This window comes from Prinia subflava, chromosome 3 (assembly GCF_021018805.1).
Source record: "Prinia subflava isolate CZ2003 ecotype Zambia chromosome 3, Cam_Psub_1.2, whole genome shotgun sequence".
Classification (NCBI taxonomy): Eukaryota; Metazoa; Chordata; class Aves; order Passeriformes; family Cisticolidae; genus Prinia; species Prinia subflava.
Window position 1 is genome coordinate 20523185 of NC_086249.1, and position 14820 is coordinate 20538004.

Sequence of the window (14820 nt, forward strand, 5' to 3'; positions counted from 1 at the left end):
GCAGTGACAGCTGTCCATTATGCTGTAGAGGATGGAAATAGATGAAGAATGACCAAGATTCTGTCTGTTGGCTGGCCACTATTCTTTGCATGCATCCTGGTTTTCACCTTCCTGTAGGGAATTACTGCCAGAGTCACACCATATTTGCAGGTAGAAGTGTTTGTTCTTGAGCAACTGTGACTGATGTGAAGGGCAGCAGGGACACACCTGCCCAGGCTTAGGTGCAGTTTTCTTTGTCACAAAGGGAGCCCCTAGTGAACTGTGTGCAGCTGAAGATGCCAGCAACAAAAGCAAGGATGCAGCCACAGGAATTTAGCATTGAGGACACTGTGCAGCCCCATTTGCAAACATGGTTTTAAGCCATCCAAGTCTTGCAAAATTACGAGTCGTAGCCATCAACTTTTGATTAAATTTCCATCTCTTTCCTTTAGCCCACATGATTGGTGTTTAATGTCACTGCATTCAGTGTCCCTCAGAGCAGAACACACTGTGGTGCATTGTTTTGTTTGTATAGAGTTGGCAAGTAGGTCCTAATGTGTTGCTTTGGTTGCCTGGAGGAGTTCAGCATCTTTTAATTACATGGTTTTGGAAGTGTCCTTTAACAGATGTAACCCTTAGGAGCTGGAACAGTGAGGATGAGAAGCAAGCTGGGCTGGAGGGATTTGGAAGCAGTTGTTGTGAGCCCAGAATGGTGAAGCACTCTCAGAGAGGTGAAATTCATGCTCATACGCAATCCTGCTTTTGGAAGCTTTTTCTACAATTCCTATCTTCCCCATTGGTTTTGGAAACCCTCCCAGAATTTTGGATACAATTCCTCAGGGCAGCAATGCTCCGCTGTCACTGAACTTCTGATAAAACCTATCCACCCCTGCACTTGTATTTTGCATGGAGAGGGTGTGGGCCAGCAGGGTTTGTTTTTCTCACTGGTGTGTCAGAAGAGCTGCCAATCGTGCCTATTTCTAGCTGTGGTTTTGTCACAGGCACCTACCAATGACTGGTCTCTAAATGACATCTTCCAAGGTGAAAGAGGTGAATTCCAACATCTGTAAGTCACTTCTCACTGTGCTGGACTTGGATCTCATTTTACCAACTGCCCTTTGGACCCATTAACTTAACAGAGAGTAGGAAACACAAACATGGAAAAAAATCAAGCCTAAGATGTCTGAATCACATTAACAGATACATCTTAAAGCAGAGATCTCTTTTACTTATTTCTGTTGGTGTACATAGTAAATAGAAAAAAAAGATATATCCTACTGCATTACACTGGGTCTAATTTATGTCTGGCCAGATCAGTCCATTTCAGTGGATGTGATGGGTGAAAAACATCTCCCAGGAGGGCGAGTCAGTTTTTTTGAGGCTGTGTTTCCCTCTGCTGGTGTGGAGTTAATACTGCTGATGGTTTTTTTCCTCAAAACCAAGCTTCTGAAGCTACTGCTTTCTCATCGTCCCAAAAAACATTTAAACTTGTCCCTCATCATAAAGATTTCATTACTTATATCCAATCTAAATATACCCTCTTTGTTTAGAAGTTTTGGTTTTGTTTAGTTTTGACCCTTGTCCTGTTCCAGTGTCTCACCAGCCTGACAGTAAATAATTTCTTCCTAATATCTGATCTAAACCTGATCTCTTACAGTTTAAAGCCATCCCCCCTCATGCTATCACTGCATGCTATCACTTGTGCAAAGTCCCTCTCCAGCTCTCTTGTAGCACCACTAGGTACTGGAGAGGCTCTAGGGTCTCTCTGGAGCCTTCTCTTCTTGAGGCTGAACAATCCAAACTCTCTTGGCCTGTCTTCACAGCAGAGGCTCTAAAGCCTCCTGATCAGCTTTGTGGCCTTCTCTGGACTCTGAACAGCAGGTCCACATCCTTATGCTGAGGGTACCAGGGATGGATGCAGCACTCTAGGTGGGGTTTCATAAGAGTAGAGTAGAGGGGGAGAATCTACTCCCTCAACTTGCTGCCCACGCTGCTTGTGGTGTAGCCCAGAATACTGTTGGCTCTCTGAAAAAAAAAAAAGCACCATATGTAAGAGCCTGGACTATCTGACAGCATTAAGCGAGCACAAGGAATGAAATTATTTATGTTAGAGAGCTCATGTGTTTTGAGATCTGAATATCATAGATCCAGTAAATTCACTGGCTGTGCATCTCTGCAGGGAGTGCAAGCTGTTGGCAGACCATCTAAGCAAGACAGCCTGTGTATTCCACAAATGATCTCTGCAGGTGGATTTTGATCCTAAAGCACCTGTAGTACCCTGGCTATTCCACAGATACTTACCTCCTCCAAGGTGGGCCTCCTGACCAAAGACAACCAGGTTGTCTTTCTTTTGCTCTTCTTAACAGAATAACTCAATATCAATAGCAGGTACTTCAGAGATTTCCTTAGCTGCTGCACAGCACCTCTCAGTATAAGTGGGGTTTAGGGAAAGAGTAGGGAAGACAGTGCTCAGTGGTATAAATTTCAGTTTAACCCTGAGAGCTTTGGGTATTACGTTCTCTGTCCACACAATCACCAGAAGTCATTACTGCTACTCAAAATGACAGTGTGTTGCAAAATTTAGAAAAACTGTTCCATCAAGGCTGGTATTCCTCAGCTCGTAGTGTGGAGTATTTCTGAAGGACAGCTATGAAAACAAGATTGTTTTACAGATACCTAGACAATGCTACAGCAAAACTCTTCTGTGCCAGAACTGTTAAGTGGAAATATTTTTCAAAGTTGAAAAGGAAAGTGCTTTAGACAATCTTCACATTCAGTTGCTTCAGAGTGTTTGTCATTGTTAGAACTTATTGCACAGTAGGAGAGAGTTGCATTCAATAGCAATATCTGCCTTCAATACCAGTGCAATAAAATCTAATGTCTCAGACCAAGCCAGGAAGATTTCATCCCTGTAGCACTTCAGGTCTTTCAGCCTTTCACAAAATCATTGTTTGAACCACTATTTTCTTCTTCAGTCTATTGTTTATTACCAAAGATGACTTTTTAGTGGCTATTATTTCAGCTTTCAAAGACAAACTGTATGTCAAAATCAAGGTTTCCAAAGTATTCCATTCAGAACCACAAAACATAATCCCACATTTATTTAAAAAAATGGTGCAGACTTTTGATGATCAAGACTTTTGTTTTGTGTAGTTGAGGTTTTTTTCCAATGAGCCTAATCATTCTGAAATGAAGCAAAACTGTCACAGCATTGTGAATTGACATTCTAAGCCCAAAGACTCAAACAAAATGAGATCCCTTAGCAGGTTCTTTGATTATACCTTCTTTTGACAGCACAAAAAATTTAGATCAAAGGCCAGCATACACATCCGCTTGGAATACCTCATGCTATGAACTGCGTGGTCCCCTAAGAAGTTTCCAGAGCTACTGCAAGCATTACCTGCTAGTTGTAGGGAGGGTAGTATTCAGGTGAACTCCCAACTCAGGGCACTGCCAAGACCAGGCTCTAGCTCATTACCATAAGTGAGATCCACAAAAAAAAAAAAAAAAAAAAAAAAAAAAAAAAAAAAAAAAAAAAAAAAAAAAAAAAAAAAAAAAACCCACACCAAAAAAAAAAAAAAAAAAAAAAAAAAGTTTGGTTTTGAATTCCAAGACTTACTGATTTATTATTGGTTTTCAGCAAGTGAAAATCCCACGACACATCTTCTTGTACTTTGCTGTGACTTTAATATTCTAGAAAAGTAAGAAATTAAGTGAAGACAGAAGGGGTTAGTCTACTCCTTGCTGCTTGGAAGTGCGACACAAAAGTACATTGGGTACACAATATCCTTGATGCAGAAATATTTCTAAGCTGCTGTGTGTGCAGCTCCTGTGTCTCTGCAGGCGCTCGAGGAGTTGTAGCTGAACATAGAGGTGGTTCAGCACGATTATTTTCCTGTTCCTACTGGTTTCTAGGATGAGAGCTCCTTGTCCCCCACCTTTGAATGGGTTTCTCTTTCTTGGCTTCTGGCTGTATATATAAACTTCCCAATAATTTATTTCCCTGCTTTCCCTTTAGTCTCAGTCTTGCTGGCTCTGGTTCTTAGAGAGTTCTGTGGCCAAGTCTGGCAATTCACAGGCATTGCTTGCAGTCATCCACCCCTTTTGTGTGCTTCTGGCTGCTGCTTTTGACACTTCTGCAGCTGAGCATCATTTGCCTTTCTCTTACTGAATGGTAATGCAGAGAAGGAAGTGAAGGTTTTGAGCGGACAAGGCATTTGCTTCTTGCTGTTGAAGCCACATCTGTCCTCACTTTTGGGGTGCTAAAAAGAATTTGCCAAGTTGCTGTGTGAGGATGGTACATGAGGTGGGTTAATCAGCACTACCAGAGAGGCTTCAGCAACCTCTTAAACTCCAGCACATTCTGAGAGAGCCTGTGCTTGTTTCCAAGCTGCAGTTCCAACGTGAGTCAGGTATAAGGAAGGATCACTGGGAAATTTTGATGTTGAAATTCAGCATTACACTTCCCAACCTTCATACTTGGCAGAGTGTGGACTTTGTGGCAGAAGCTTTCAAAGTATTTGCAAGGAAAGTGCAGCCCTGGAGAATGTGACCCAAGACCAGTAACTGCAGCTGAAACCAGCTGGCTACAGTGAAGGACCCTTAATGAGGTGCTACAGTTTTGCTTAGAGTTAACCTGTATTCTTAAGTAATTTCTGGCCTCTGTAAGAAATAGGTTTTGCATGGGCTACACGTGTCCAAACAGACTCTGTGGTTATTGTACACGTGGAATGAACCCCGAGTTTGCCCAGAAGTAAAAGTTGCAGCCACAATCATGGAATCTCCTTAGGTAATCCCTTCTGAAACAGTAACTGCTCAGCCCTTGCATAAAGGGGGCATGTTTGCCTGCAAGGCACAGCTATATTAGTGACATTCCTTTACTCCGGAAAGCAGATGTTTCCTAGGGAGCAAACTGCCCAACAGCTCCTGGTTATCCACGTTTCAGAATTTGAGTGGAGCCAGCTCTGGGCAGAAATCCCAAGTGCCAGGTATTTTGCTTAGGCTATAGATGAGGAGAAGAAGGATTCTAAAAGCCCAGTAAAGATTTCTATAATAAAATGGTCTCTTGATTTTTATTATCTGATGTTGTTGTCTGACTTCAAAACATCTTTTGTTCTTGTTAATTGATTCAACATCTCATTATTTGTCTGCAGCTGATCTCATTTTGCTTTGAGGCACAGAAATGCTTCGCCTTCAGAGCTGTCTGTCTTCCAAGTCTGTTGTCTGCAATTTCTGAGCATGCCTTTGTAGTTTCTAAGTCCAAGCTGAAATTAAACTGTAAAGTTATCAATAGTTGGCTCCAGGCAAAGTCTTGAATAAAAAGCAATGAAGTCTCTGAATTAAGAAAAACTACTCAAGAAATTACCTGTCCTTAGGAATATGCAGCTTTTAGACATCACAAGGGAAGACAGTGATGCCATTTACAAGTACCATGACAGCAGTAGAACTCTGTGTTTTGTACCTGTGACTGATGGCAGGTAAGCGTGTATGAATGCTCTCTTCAAAGGGTCTGTGTGTCCTTTTTTCCTCCCCTTTTTGGTGTCTTACTTTGTGGAGACAAGGTGTTAGATGCAAATAGCCAATAGTTTAAGCACTTTCCACTCTCTCCTATGGCCATTACAGTGGCTGTGAACAGAGTTTCAGAGCACAGACCACCTGGAGATGCTGAGGACTGAACACATGAGACAAGATGGCCACAGTTCCCTGCATATGCTGGAAAAGCCCTGGGAAATTGAGATCAAGTTCTCAGAGTTTATTTGCAGTCATTGCAGAACTTTTGCCTTAAAATATGAGCTTAAGTGCTCAGTGAAGGTTTTTTTGGAATCCTGGTTTGTTAAAAATTTCATTCCACCTGTTGCCTGCCAGGTTTGTCTCCTAAGGAGATTTGAAATGGAGGCAGAGAAGGCAAAGGATAAAACATTAGAGAATGAGAAAAGGCAGATCAGGGAGAAAGATGTAGAGTGAAGTGTAGATGAAGAGCAGAGTATATAGGTTGCATTGTAAGCAGAATATCCCATCTATTGCTCCTGTCACGTGGTCTTGGGGACCCGTCATAAAACACACTTTGGGTCTTTGAGGGTCTTTGAGTGGACCACACTTCAACTCAAATGTCTTTAAAAAATCACAATAGGGTCCCCTTCTCAAATAATGAAGGGGCAGTTTTCTTAATGGCTTTTATTGCTCTTAGCAGTATTGCTGAGAAGTCCTATTGCTAAATAAGATTTCTTGACATGCAGTCTGAATTTGCCATCATCGTTCAGCTTTACCTACTCTGCCGGTTCAGCTTTACTCTGAACATTTTTCTGCTGCCTTGATCTTAACAACTTTAACATAGTTTCTAGATTGTTGATTCTTTTTCCCTGTCTTGAAATTCATGCTCTTTTTATGAAGGTACAATCATGTCAAGGCAAACAAATGTGTTGTGAATAGGTATAATCTTTATCTCCCCCTCTCTGACCTTTCTGACTTTTATCTGTATTTCTCACTGTCCTGCATCACTTTTAACTGGAAATCCTCAGGCAGCTCTGCCAGAGCTGCCTGCCTGTTAAAATAAATTAAATAGTAGAATGTGGCTTCATGGAAACGCTAATGTCCTAAGGGCCTGAATGCCACATCCCTATACAAGCTGAAACAAAAGAATTTAGGCTGGACAGACATTCTTGGTATTTTACAAGATGCCTGGAGACACACTGGGAACACAGTATGGAATTAGGGCGCCAATGAGAAGAGTAAAACCATTTTCAGAACATCCAGTTTTGTTTAGTTGAGACAAGCAGGCAGAAGTATTTAAAAAGAGAAGAGAAAGTCTCATGTAGCTATTTACAAGCTTTATTTAAAAAAAAAACAAAAACCAAACAACCCAGCATCCAACAGCTGGTGGGTACTGTATCTGTCAGCCTTGCAATGGGGTTAAGGGCTTTCTTGAACTCTTCCTGTGGTTCTTGGGATACTTCCTGGAAATCACTCTACCTATATGCAAGGACAGGAAAAAGCAGAATATGCTGGAATGGGCTTGTCAATACATAGAGATAGAACTTGTTTCTGCAACTTGTGTTCCTTGGTTCATCAGCTGTGGCCAAAGTGTGTTGAAAGAGGAGCTTCCCTGTTACTGATTCCAACATCTTGATTTCCAAATATTTGTGACTGGAAAATTGCAGTAATGGTAGTTCAAGGTTACAGTGCTGTGCAAATATGCAAGAAGAATTAAAAGCCCCAAAGGAAATCATAGGTCTAGGCATGTGTGTATATTCATGCACAAAGAGGGATATATGCAACTTTTGTTGGAACCCTGGAGCTTCCAGGCTGCTGTAACACCCACTAGAAGGCAGATGAATAGAAAATATCCTGCATGCATCAATAAAACAGAATTTTACTTTACAAATTGAATCTCAGCAAGCCGTAGACCCTCCAAAATTTAAGTCTGTAGATAACCTTCAGAAAAGGCTCATTCTGAGCAGTGGAGAATTTTTTCCGTTGTTCTCTCTCAACTTTTTTCAGCCTAGCCTTTGAACAGCCTCATTCCAGTAACTGCTTTCCTCTGGCTAAACGAGCTGTTCATCCAGCTGCTTAACTTGTTTACTCTTTTCTTCCTCTGTTATCTTGCCGTCTTTGTGGGGTCGATTAGCATCTGAAAATGTTTCAGTCTGTCTCACCTGCCCCACGTGGGGCTAACAGTAACAAAAACTCAAACTGTGCCCCGGCTTCTCCAGGATCAAACTGACATACTTGCAAAGTTGGATCTGTACAGCCAGATCCAATTGATTCCTGGTGACAATCTGATTTCCCTCAAATCAAAGTATCTGGGAGGGATCCCAGGACACTGAGCTGTGTAACGATGTTTCCTGGATGAGGCAGTCAGTACCTATGAGCTCTCTGTTAAATCCCACAAAAATGAGCTATCAAACCCCATATCTGTGATCTTCTGCCACTTCAGGCTCACTGGGAATAGCAGCCACAGCACAGAAGCTGTTCTGCTGTGCTGGTGAATTTTAGACAGAGCTTGGTCTGCTGAGAGCACCTGCCTGGTAATATTCTGGAATTTTTCCTATCTCAAGTACTTTACAGCTTTGGATGGATGTTGGATGAAAGGTCTCATGGCAAAGGCATAGGGAATACCATGGGAAGAGGAAGGAATGGAGGCAGGCATCTTGGTTTGAGTGTTCATGCATTATTCTTCACTTAGGGGGCTGAGGATACGGTAGGTGCCCAGTGGGCGTGCATAGTTGGATATAATGTGAAATGAGAACCACAAAGAACACTTAGGTAATTTTTTTCCCCCATGGGCAGTACAGCCAAAAGGACTAAAGGTGGGAGAATCTGGACTGTTATGTGATTTAGTAGAACTTTCTGGGGAGGAACTGTAGCAGGGGCTTTGAAAAGCCACTAGCTTTGTGCTGAGAACATTTTGATAGAACTACTCGAGTAGATACAATTTTCCCTCTCCAGTCTCACCCTCTCTTCCCTGTTCTTTGTAAGGTAGAAATAGAGGAGAGGGATAATGAAAGCCTCTTCCTCTAATTCCACTTGCCACGGGTTTTTCCCTGCAAGGAGTAGCTAGTCACTGCCATAGTGTCACAGAAGGCCTAAAGAATTAGTTCAGATGTACATGCTTAAAGATGGCCAAGATGAATCTCATGCGCAGTAAGTCATGCTCTCTCTGCATAGCTAGGTGTCTGTCTTTATTTTTTTTTCCTCTCCTTTCTTTTCAATAGGAGTTTGCACACAGGAATCATGTGTATGAGCTGGGGACATACTATCAGAGGGGCTGTTCACATCTGCAGCCATAGTGCAGCACCCCAGGAGATACCTCAAAGCCAGGGCTGTGCTTTGGGTGCTGGCCTTGCTGGAACAGGGGTCTGGATGGATTGTGATACCGACCCTGTGGATCACTTCTTTGTGAGAAGTGAGAGGGGGACTTGTGCACGAAGCAGTGGTGGCCAAAGCCAAGATGCTGTGGGCAATGGCAAAAATGGTCTTGACTGCAGCTTTTGTGCTCTGTGCTTAGCTCAGACAGCCCTGGGGGTGGTTGTTGGATACAGCCAGCTGTCCTCCTATTCCACAGCATCTCCCCACCCCTTCATGCTGTTGCTTCTCCTTTTCTTCCAGGCATAATAACAAGCTGTGACCTTTGCACTAATTTTTTTACATATCCCCAGGTGCATTTCTCTGCTGCTTCATTTCTTGCTGTCTGATCTGATTGTATTTTTCATGGCATTAATAGAGGATGAGGGAATGGGAAAGATTTTCAGAGTGGGGAGTTTTCAACTGGACATGCACTGCTCTTCTTTTTCCAGGTAGTGGGAATGACAGGCTTATTGTGGATCTGCAGAAACTCCTTGACCTCGAGAAGGATGTTGGAAGTATGGAAAGTTGCTTCTGAAGTTAAGGGCATTGCATGCTTTTGAATGCAGGAACACCTTTGAATTAGACGGCATAACTGAGGAAGGCATGTCCTGGTGGGTTGGGGAAGGACTCTAGGAGGGAATAGTGTTAGATCTGGCTGATTCAACTCTGACTTCCTCCTGTCTTTGTCCTAGCTCTGAAGTTCTCCCTCTCCATTCCTCTTTCCTCTTCTTACTCTGCTCCCAGCCCCTCACCAATAGACAGCAAGTCTCAGTGCTGGGAAAAGAGCTGCAGCGACAAATGCAATGTTTCTGAGGTCAACTGATGCCAATTGGAGTGCTATAAATTATTTGATTAAATAGATTTCCATGAACAAATGAGAAGCCTTTATTTAATCAATTTCATCTTCTTTTGAGCTGGTAACTAGTACACACTGAACAAATATTGTCAATGCTGCCTTTTCAACCTATTTTTGCTATTCAAAAGTGTGTGATTTGGCTGTGCATGTTTGATCAACCCTGCTAGGATAATGCATTAGAGTATTCACTTTTTGTAGTTTTTCATGACAAGAATATAATGAGATAAATATAATCTTTTTCCAGTTCACAATTCATTCCTGTACAGCTTAATGGAATCTAGACTTCAATTACTGCACAAATCCCTCAGCACCTAAAATTTATAATTAAGTAAAGCTACCTTAGATGTTTTGGATTCGCTGAAAGTAAGCTTGTCTAAACATATTTGACATTTACATGGATTCAATTTAAACAAGGCAAGATTTATCACTCAAAAAATAATTAACTGATTGATTTTTTCCTCCCTCTTTTTCTGGTCAATGTGTTCCTCAGCGTTTCAGAAATTATAGAGCTTAGCTCCTCACAGCTAGTTCCTATTTACAGATATGGAGGGCAAAAGCAATTTCCACACTTTTGTAGTTCCCAAAGGCTTTTTCAGTTTGAATAAGCTAGTCAGTACTTTGAATCAGGTGAAAAAACAGGAAAAAAAAGGAAATACTCTGTGGAGGCATGAACAGACCTCTCTTGTTAAAAACTGGCTGAACACTTTTGTAAAATGTTTTCTGGACATTCACTGACTTTTACTACTCAATAGTCTGCCTTTAAGACATTGTAGTAAATGTGTAGGGCTTTATTAACTTTTTTTATTGTAATTACTTGAGTGTATTCTAAAACAAAACAGTGTCTCACCACCCTCATGGTAAATAATTTATTCCTTATATCCAAACTAAATCTACCCTCTTTCAGTTTAAAATTTTGCCCCTTGTGCTGTCACTCCGGGCCCTGCTAAAAAGTCTGTCTCCACCTTTCTTATAAACTCCAGTTAGGTACTGGGAGGCTGCTCTAAGGTCTTACTGGAGCCTTCTCTTCTCCAGGCTGAACAACCCCAGCTCTCTCAGCCTGTCTCCATAGGAGAGGAGCTCCAGCCCCCTGAGCATCTCTGTGGCCTCCTCTTGACTTGCACCAGGAGGTGAATGTCACTCTTGTACCAGTGTCCCTAGAACTGCATGGAGCACTCCAGGTGGGGTAGTGAATAATGCAAGTGAACATGGGTAACTGTCTGAGGTCTGAATCTGAGCCTGTAAAACTGCTTTTTTGTTTTTTTTTTTTTCCTTTAGTCCTGCAGACCTTTATCCTGGGATCTGGTTTCTTCTCTGCAGTGTCTCAGGTCAGTTTGCTAGAACTATTCCCATAGAAGATGAGTTTTGTTAGGTTTTTCCACTGAGGAGTTCCTTGGCTGTAATCAAAATTGCCAGTTAACTGAGCAAGTATGTGGCTTGGCCAAAATTAAGAATCTAGGCTAAGACCTGACAAATGTTCCCACAAATATATGACAGGAAGTTAAGTCTTCACCACAGTTTTTCAAGGTGGAACTTGCTTTATGTAGGACCCCAAACTTTACCACTAGGTTCTGGTTTGGGTTTTGAGTCTTTGTTTAGAGATGATTCCTAAGCCACTGTGTTAAGATCTGGAAATTGTTGTGGGCTTGGCTGAGCCAGTTTATTAATTTGTAAACAGTGTTCAACTCCTATGAGTGCCTATCTACTTGATGACCAGATTTGAATTAACAAGTCAGGATGTTGTGGTTGAGAGAAGTCACTCTGCCTGGAGCACTGCTGAGATTTCCTCTGTTTGGTGGGGTAAGAGAGATGAAGCAAGAGCCAGGGTTTTGGTATTGGGCCAAGAGCTTTCCAAAGGGAATACACTCTTTCAATGGCATGTGTGGATTTTCTGAGTGTTACCTGGTGCACTAGTTACTGATGCCTTTTGTGAGAAGGTCTCAGGGTTCACATGTGTCCTTTGAAGAGAGATCCAATGCCTTGCCCGTGGTTTGAGCACCTTCTTATGACAGTTTCCAAAATCCTTGGGCATCATTTTGAAATTTGCCCAAACTGAATTCTAGCTAAAGAAATCAAAGCCTACAGTCTAAAAGCAGGGCGAAAAAAAAATTAAGACTTGCAGCTCTTTGAATGGTCTTGGTGTAGGGGCCAAGCATTCAGAGAGGCATAGAACAGTTTACACTATGTTACCTTCAAGCTTTTTGACCCAGTCAGTTCCTGCTCCTTCTGCTGTGTTTGTCCAGGTGTGTTCTCAATTCCTTGCTTGGTTTTGGTGCAATGGACAAATCTGCTGTCAAGGCAGTAGAAAGAGGGTGCAGCAGTCTACTCTGCCATTGTGGAGAGATCCTTTAAAGGGATTCCATTATGTTATGGATGCTAGTCAGGTTGCAGAAACACTGAGGCCTGATAGATTTTTATGAACCTTACATGAACTGTGAAATATCCTTAATACAAAAGTTTACTTCACTATCAGAACACAAGGATAAAATTGTCTTTGCAAATGCTACACAGCAGTTATGGAGTGAGTGTGTGTTTGTGTATGTGTGTATGTGTGTAAGAGGTGAGTTGGAAACGTCAGTGATAAGGAGCATGAAGTTTGTGATTAGAAAGGGAAGAAGGCAACAACAGAGGAGGCCCAAGGCCTGTAGGATATTGGTGATAAGTGTCTGGAGGAGGATGAAGAGTGATTCAGTTGCTTTGATGAATTACTCTGCACTACAGGCTCTCCAACAGATGTGATCCTTCAAAGAAAGTGAGTACTTCCTCTTCTCTGCACAGTCTCCTATCAAAGTGCTCTGCAGACATCGGTACTTCTCTGGTACTCTTCTCATGAGTTCATTGAGACGGCTGCCTTTTTATTTTCTTCAAAGACATTAAAACACAGGAGTGATTTCCAAGGTCCTTTTCCTCATTCTGAGCCATGGACCATGTTATCCTTTTATCATATTTATGACCTTTACTAAGAGTTCTCTTTTTCCTTTTCAGTTTTTTATTCAGATTTTAGCCTTGTGGAAGAGAGGTGCCTATAATGGTTTTGCATTGCCAGTATGGACTGTGTCCTTTGCTCCAGCTGAAGTGTGTTTTCAGGAGTAGATCCCCTTACTCCCAATGGGAATAAGTAGATCCCCTTACTCCCCATGGGAATCTTGGCTCAACACTTCTATCACAAAGGCCTTCTTGGAGTTCATTTAGAGCAAGAAAATGAAGAACGAGAAATGCTGCACAACCTTGCTTGGCCTTCTCTGTTGCAGAGACTTTGTCTGAGTTTGTGACACCTGTGCAGCTGTCACTCACTGCCTTCCAAGCAGATCCTTCAAATGTATGCTCATGTGACCAAAAGCCAGGTTTGCCAAAGCTAAACAAGGACTTGAGAGCACACCTGGGCAAACACGGTAGGAGGGCATGGTGGGGCAGGGTCAGAGAAATCTCCCCAGTGCTGGCCCCAGGGGGTGCAGCTCCTGCCATAAATCTGCCAGCATCTGGACCTCTCTGCTATGATTTGTGATAGACCTGGTTCATGCTTTTTGTAGGAAAATCTGGTTTTAGACAAGAAAAAAAAAGAAAAAAAAAAGAAAAAGAAAAAAAAAGAAAAAGAAAAAAGAAAAAGGAAAAAAAAAAAGAAAAAGAAAAAAGAAAAAGAAAAAAAAAGAAAAATAAAAAGAAAAAAAGAAAAAGGAAAAAAAAAAAAAAAGAAAAAAAGAAAAAGAAAAAAAAGAAAAAGAAAAAGAAAAAAGAAAAAAAAAAAAGAAAAAAAAAAAAAGTAAGTTTGCCTGGCAGACTCTTTTCAGTAGTGCTAAGCAATAGGAAAAGAGGCAAAAATTGATGCACAGGAAATTCCACATGAATACGAGGAAGAACTTCTTACTGTGGGGGTGACTGAGCGACTGAGCGCTGGAACAGATTGCTCAGAGGTGTTGTGGATTCTCCCTCACTGGAGATATTTCTAAACTGACTGGATGAAATCTGGTGCAATGTGCTGTGGGAGGAATCAGCTTCAGCAGGGAGGTTGGACCAGATGTCCCATTGTGGTCCCTTCCAATCTCACCCATTCTGTCATTCTGTGCCTGTCATTCTCAGTAACTTGACCTCTTTCTTTGAGAAGGACACAAAGAGACAAGGATGGGGAGAATGTGTTAATCAAAATAAAAAGTGTCTCGTCTCCCTTGCCAAGGAGCCTAACAGTGATTTAGACCAACTCAGAGTTGACTTCTATCAGCCTCTGGCCAGTTGTCTCAATCAACTGAGCAGTGAGATGTTCACTTGAGACAAGGCAATGCTAGCTAGCAGTAACATCCTGTACATAATGTGCAGCCCTCATGATGCATGTCAGTCTTCCCAACTCCATCTGGGAACAGACTGTGGAGAGTCTTGGGAACAGGGCTCCTGAGATAGCTGAACATTTCTGTGCCTCCTGCTGTTTTTGCCAGGTGAAGAGATCCCAACTGCCTGTTGAGTAACACCATGTTGGGACCCAGGTATGGAAAGCTTAGACTGCATTGTCACTATTAAATAGCTCTGGGAAGTATTTCCAGGCACAGAACTGTAGCTGTCTGTATTATAAGGACAGTCCCTTGCCCGTTTCAGCCCAGGCTAACTAATGCTGTCTCACACAAGACTCAGATGCAGTTTGTGGACTGCTCACAGCAGGCAGTTTATGTGGTGACTGCTTTCTGGAGGCCAAACTGGTTAACCACGACAATTGTCTACCCACTCTACAGGCTTACAAAATATCCCACGTATTTAATTTGCAAGTTTTAACCCGACCCTCAGGTCCAAAAGCAGAACCAAAAGGCTGTATCCCTGGATGCCAGACCTTTTAGATCCAGGCAGGAATAATGAAGAACTGGAAGCTGTTCCCGAGGCCTCCTCCTTGCAGATGTTGCCATGACTAATGGGTGTTGCAGGGTTCTGCTGGAGACCTCTGTGGGCCAGTGTTTGTTTCCATTTTGCTCATGGTATGCAGGGAAGGAAAAGGCAAAGCTCATTAGTGGTTGCTGGCTGGTGGCAGTGTTGCTGCAGCGCTTCCTGACACACATGGAAGGATTTGCTCCATTCTCAAACCAGACAGCTTAAGGAGATCCACGTCCCCCTACTCTGATCCAGAGCTCCTGAGCTCTGTCCTGAAGGAGGACACTGCTGTGAGC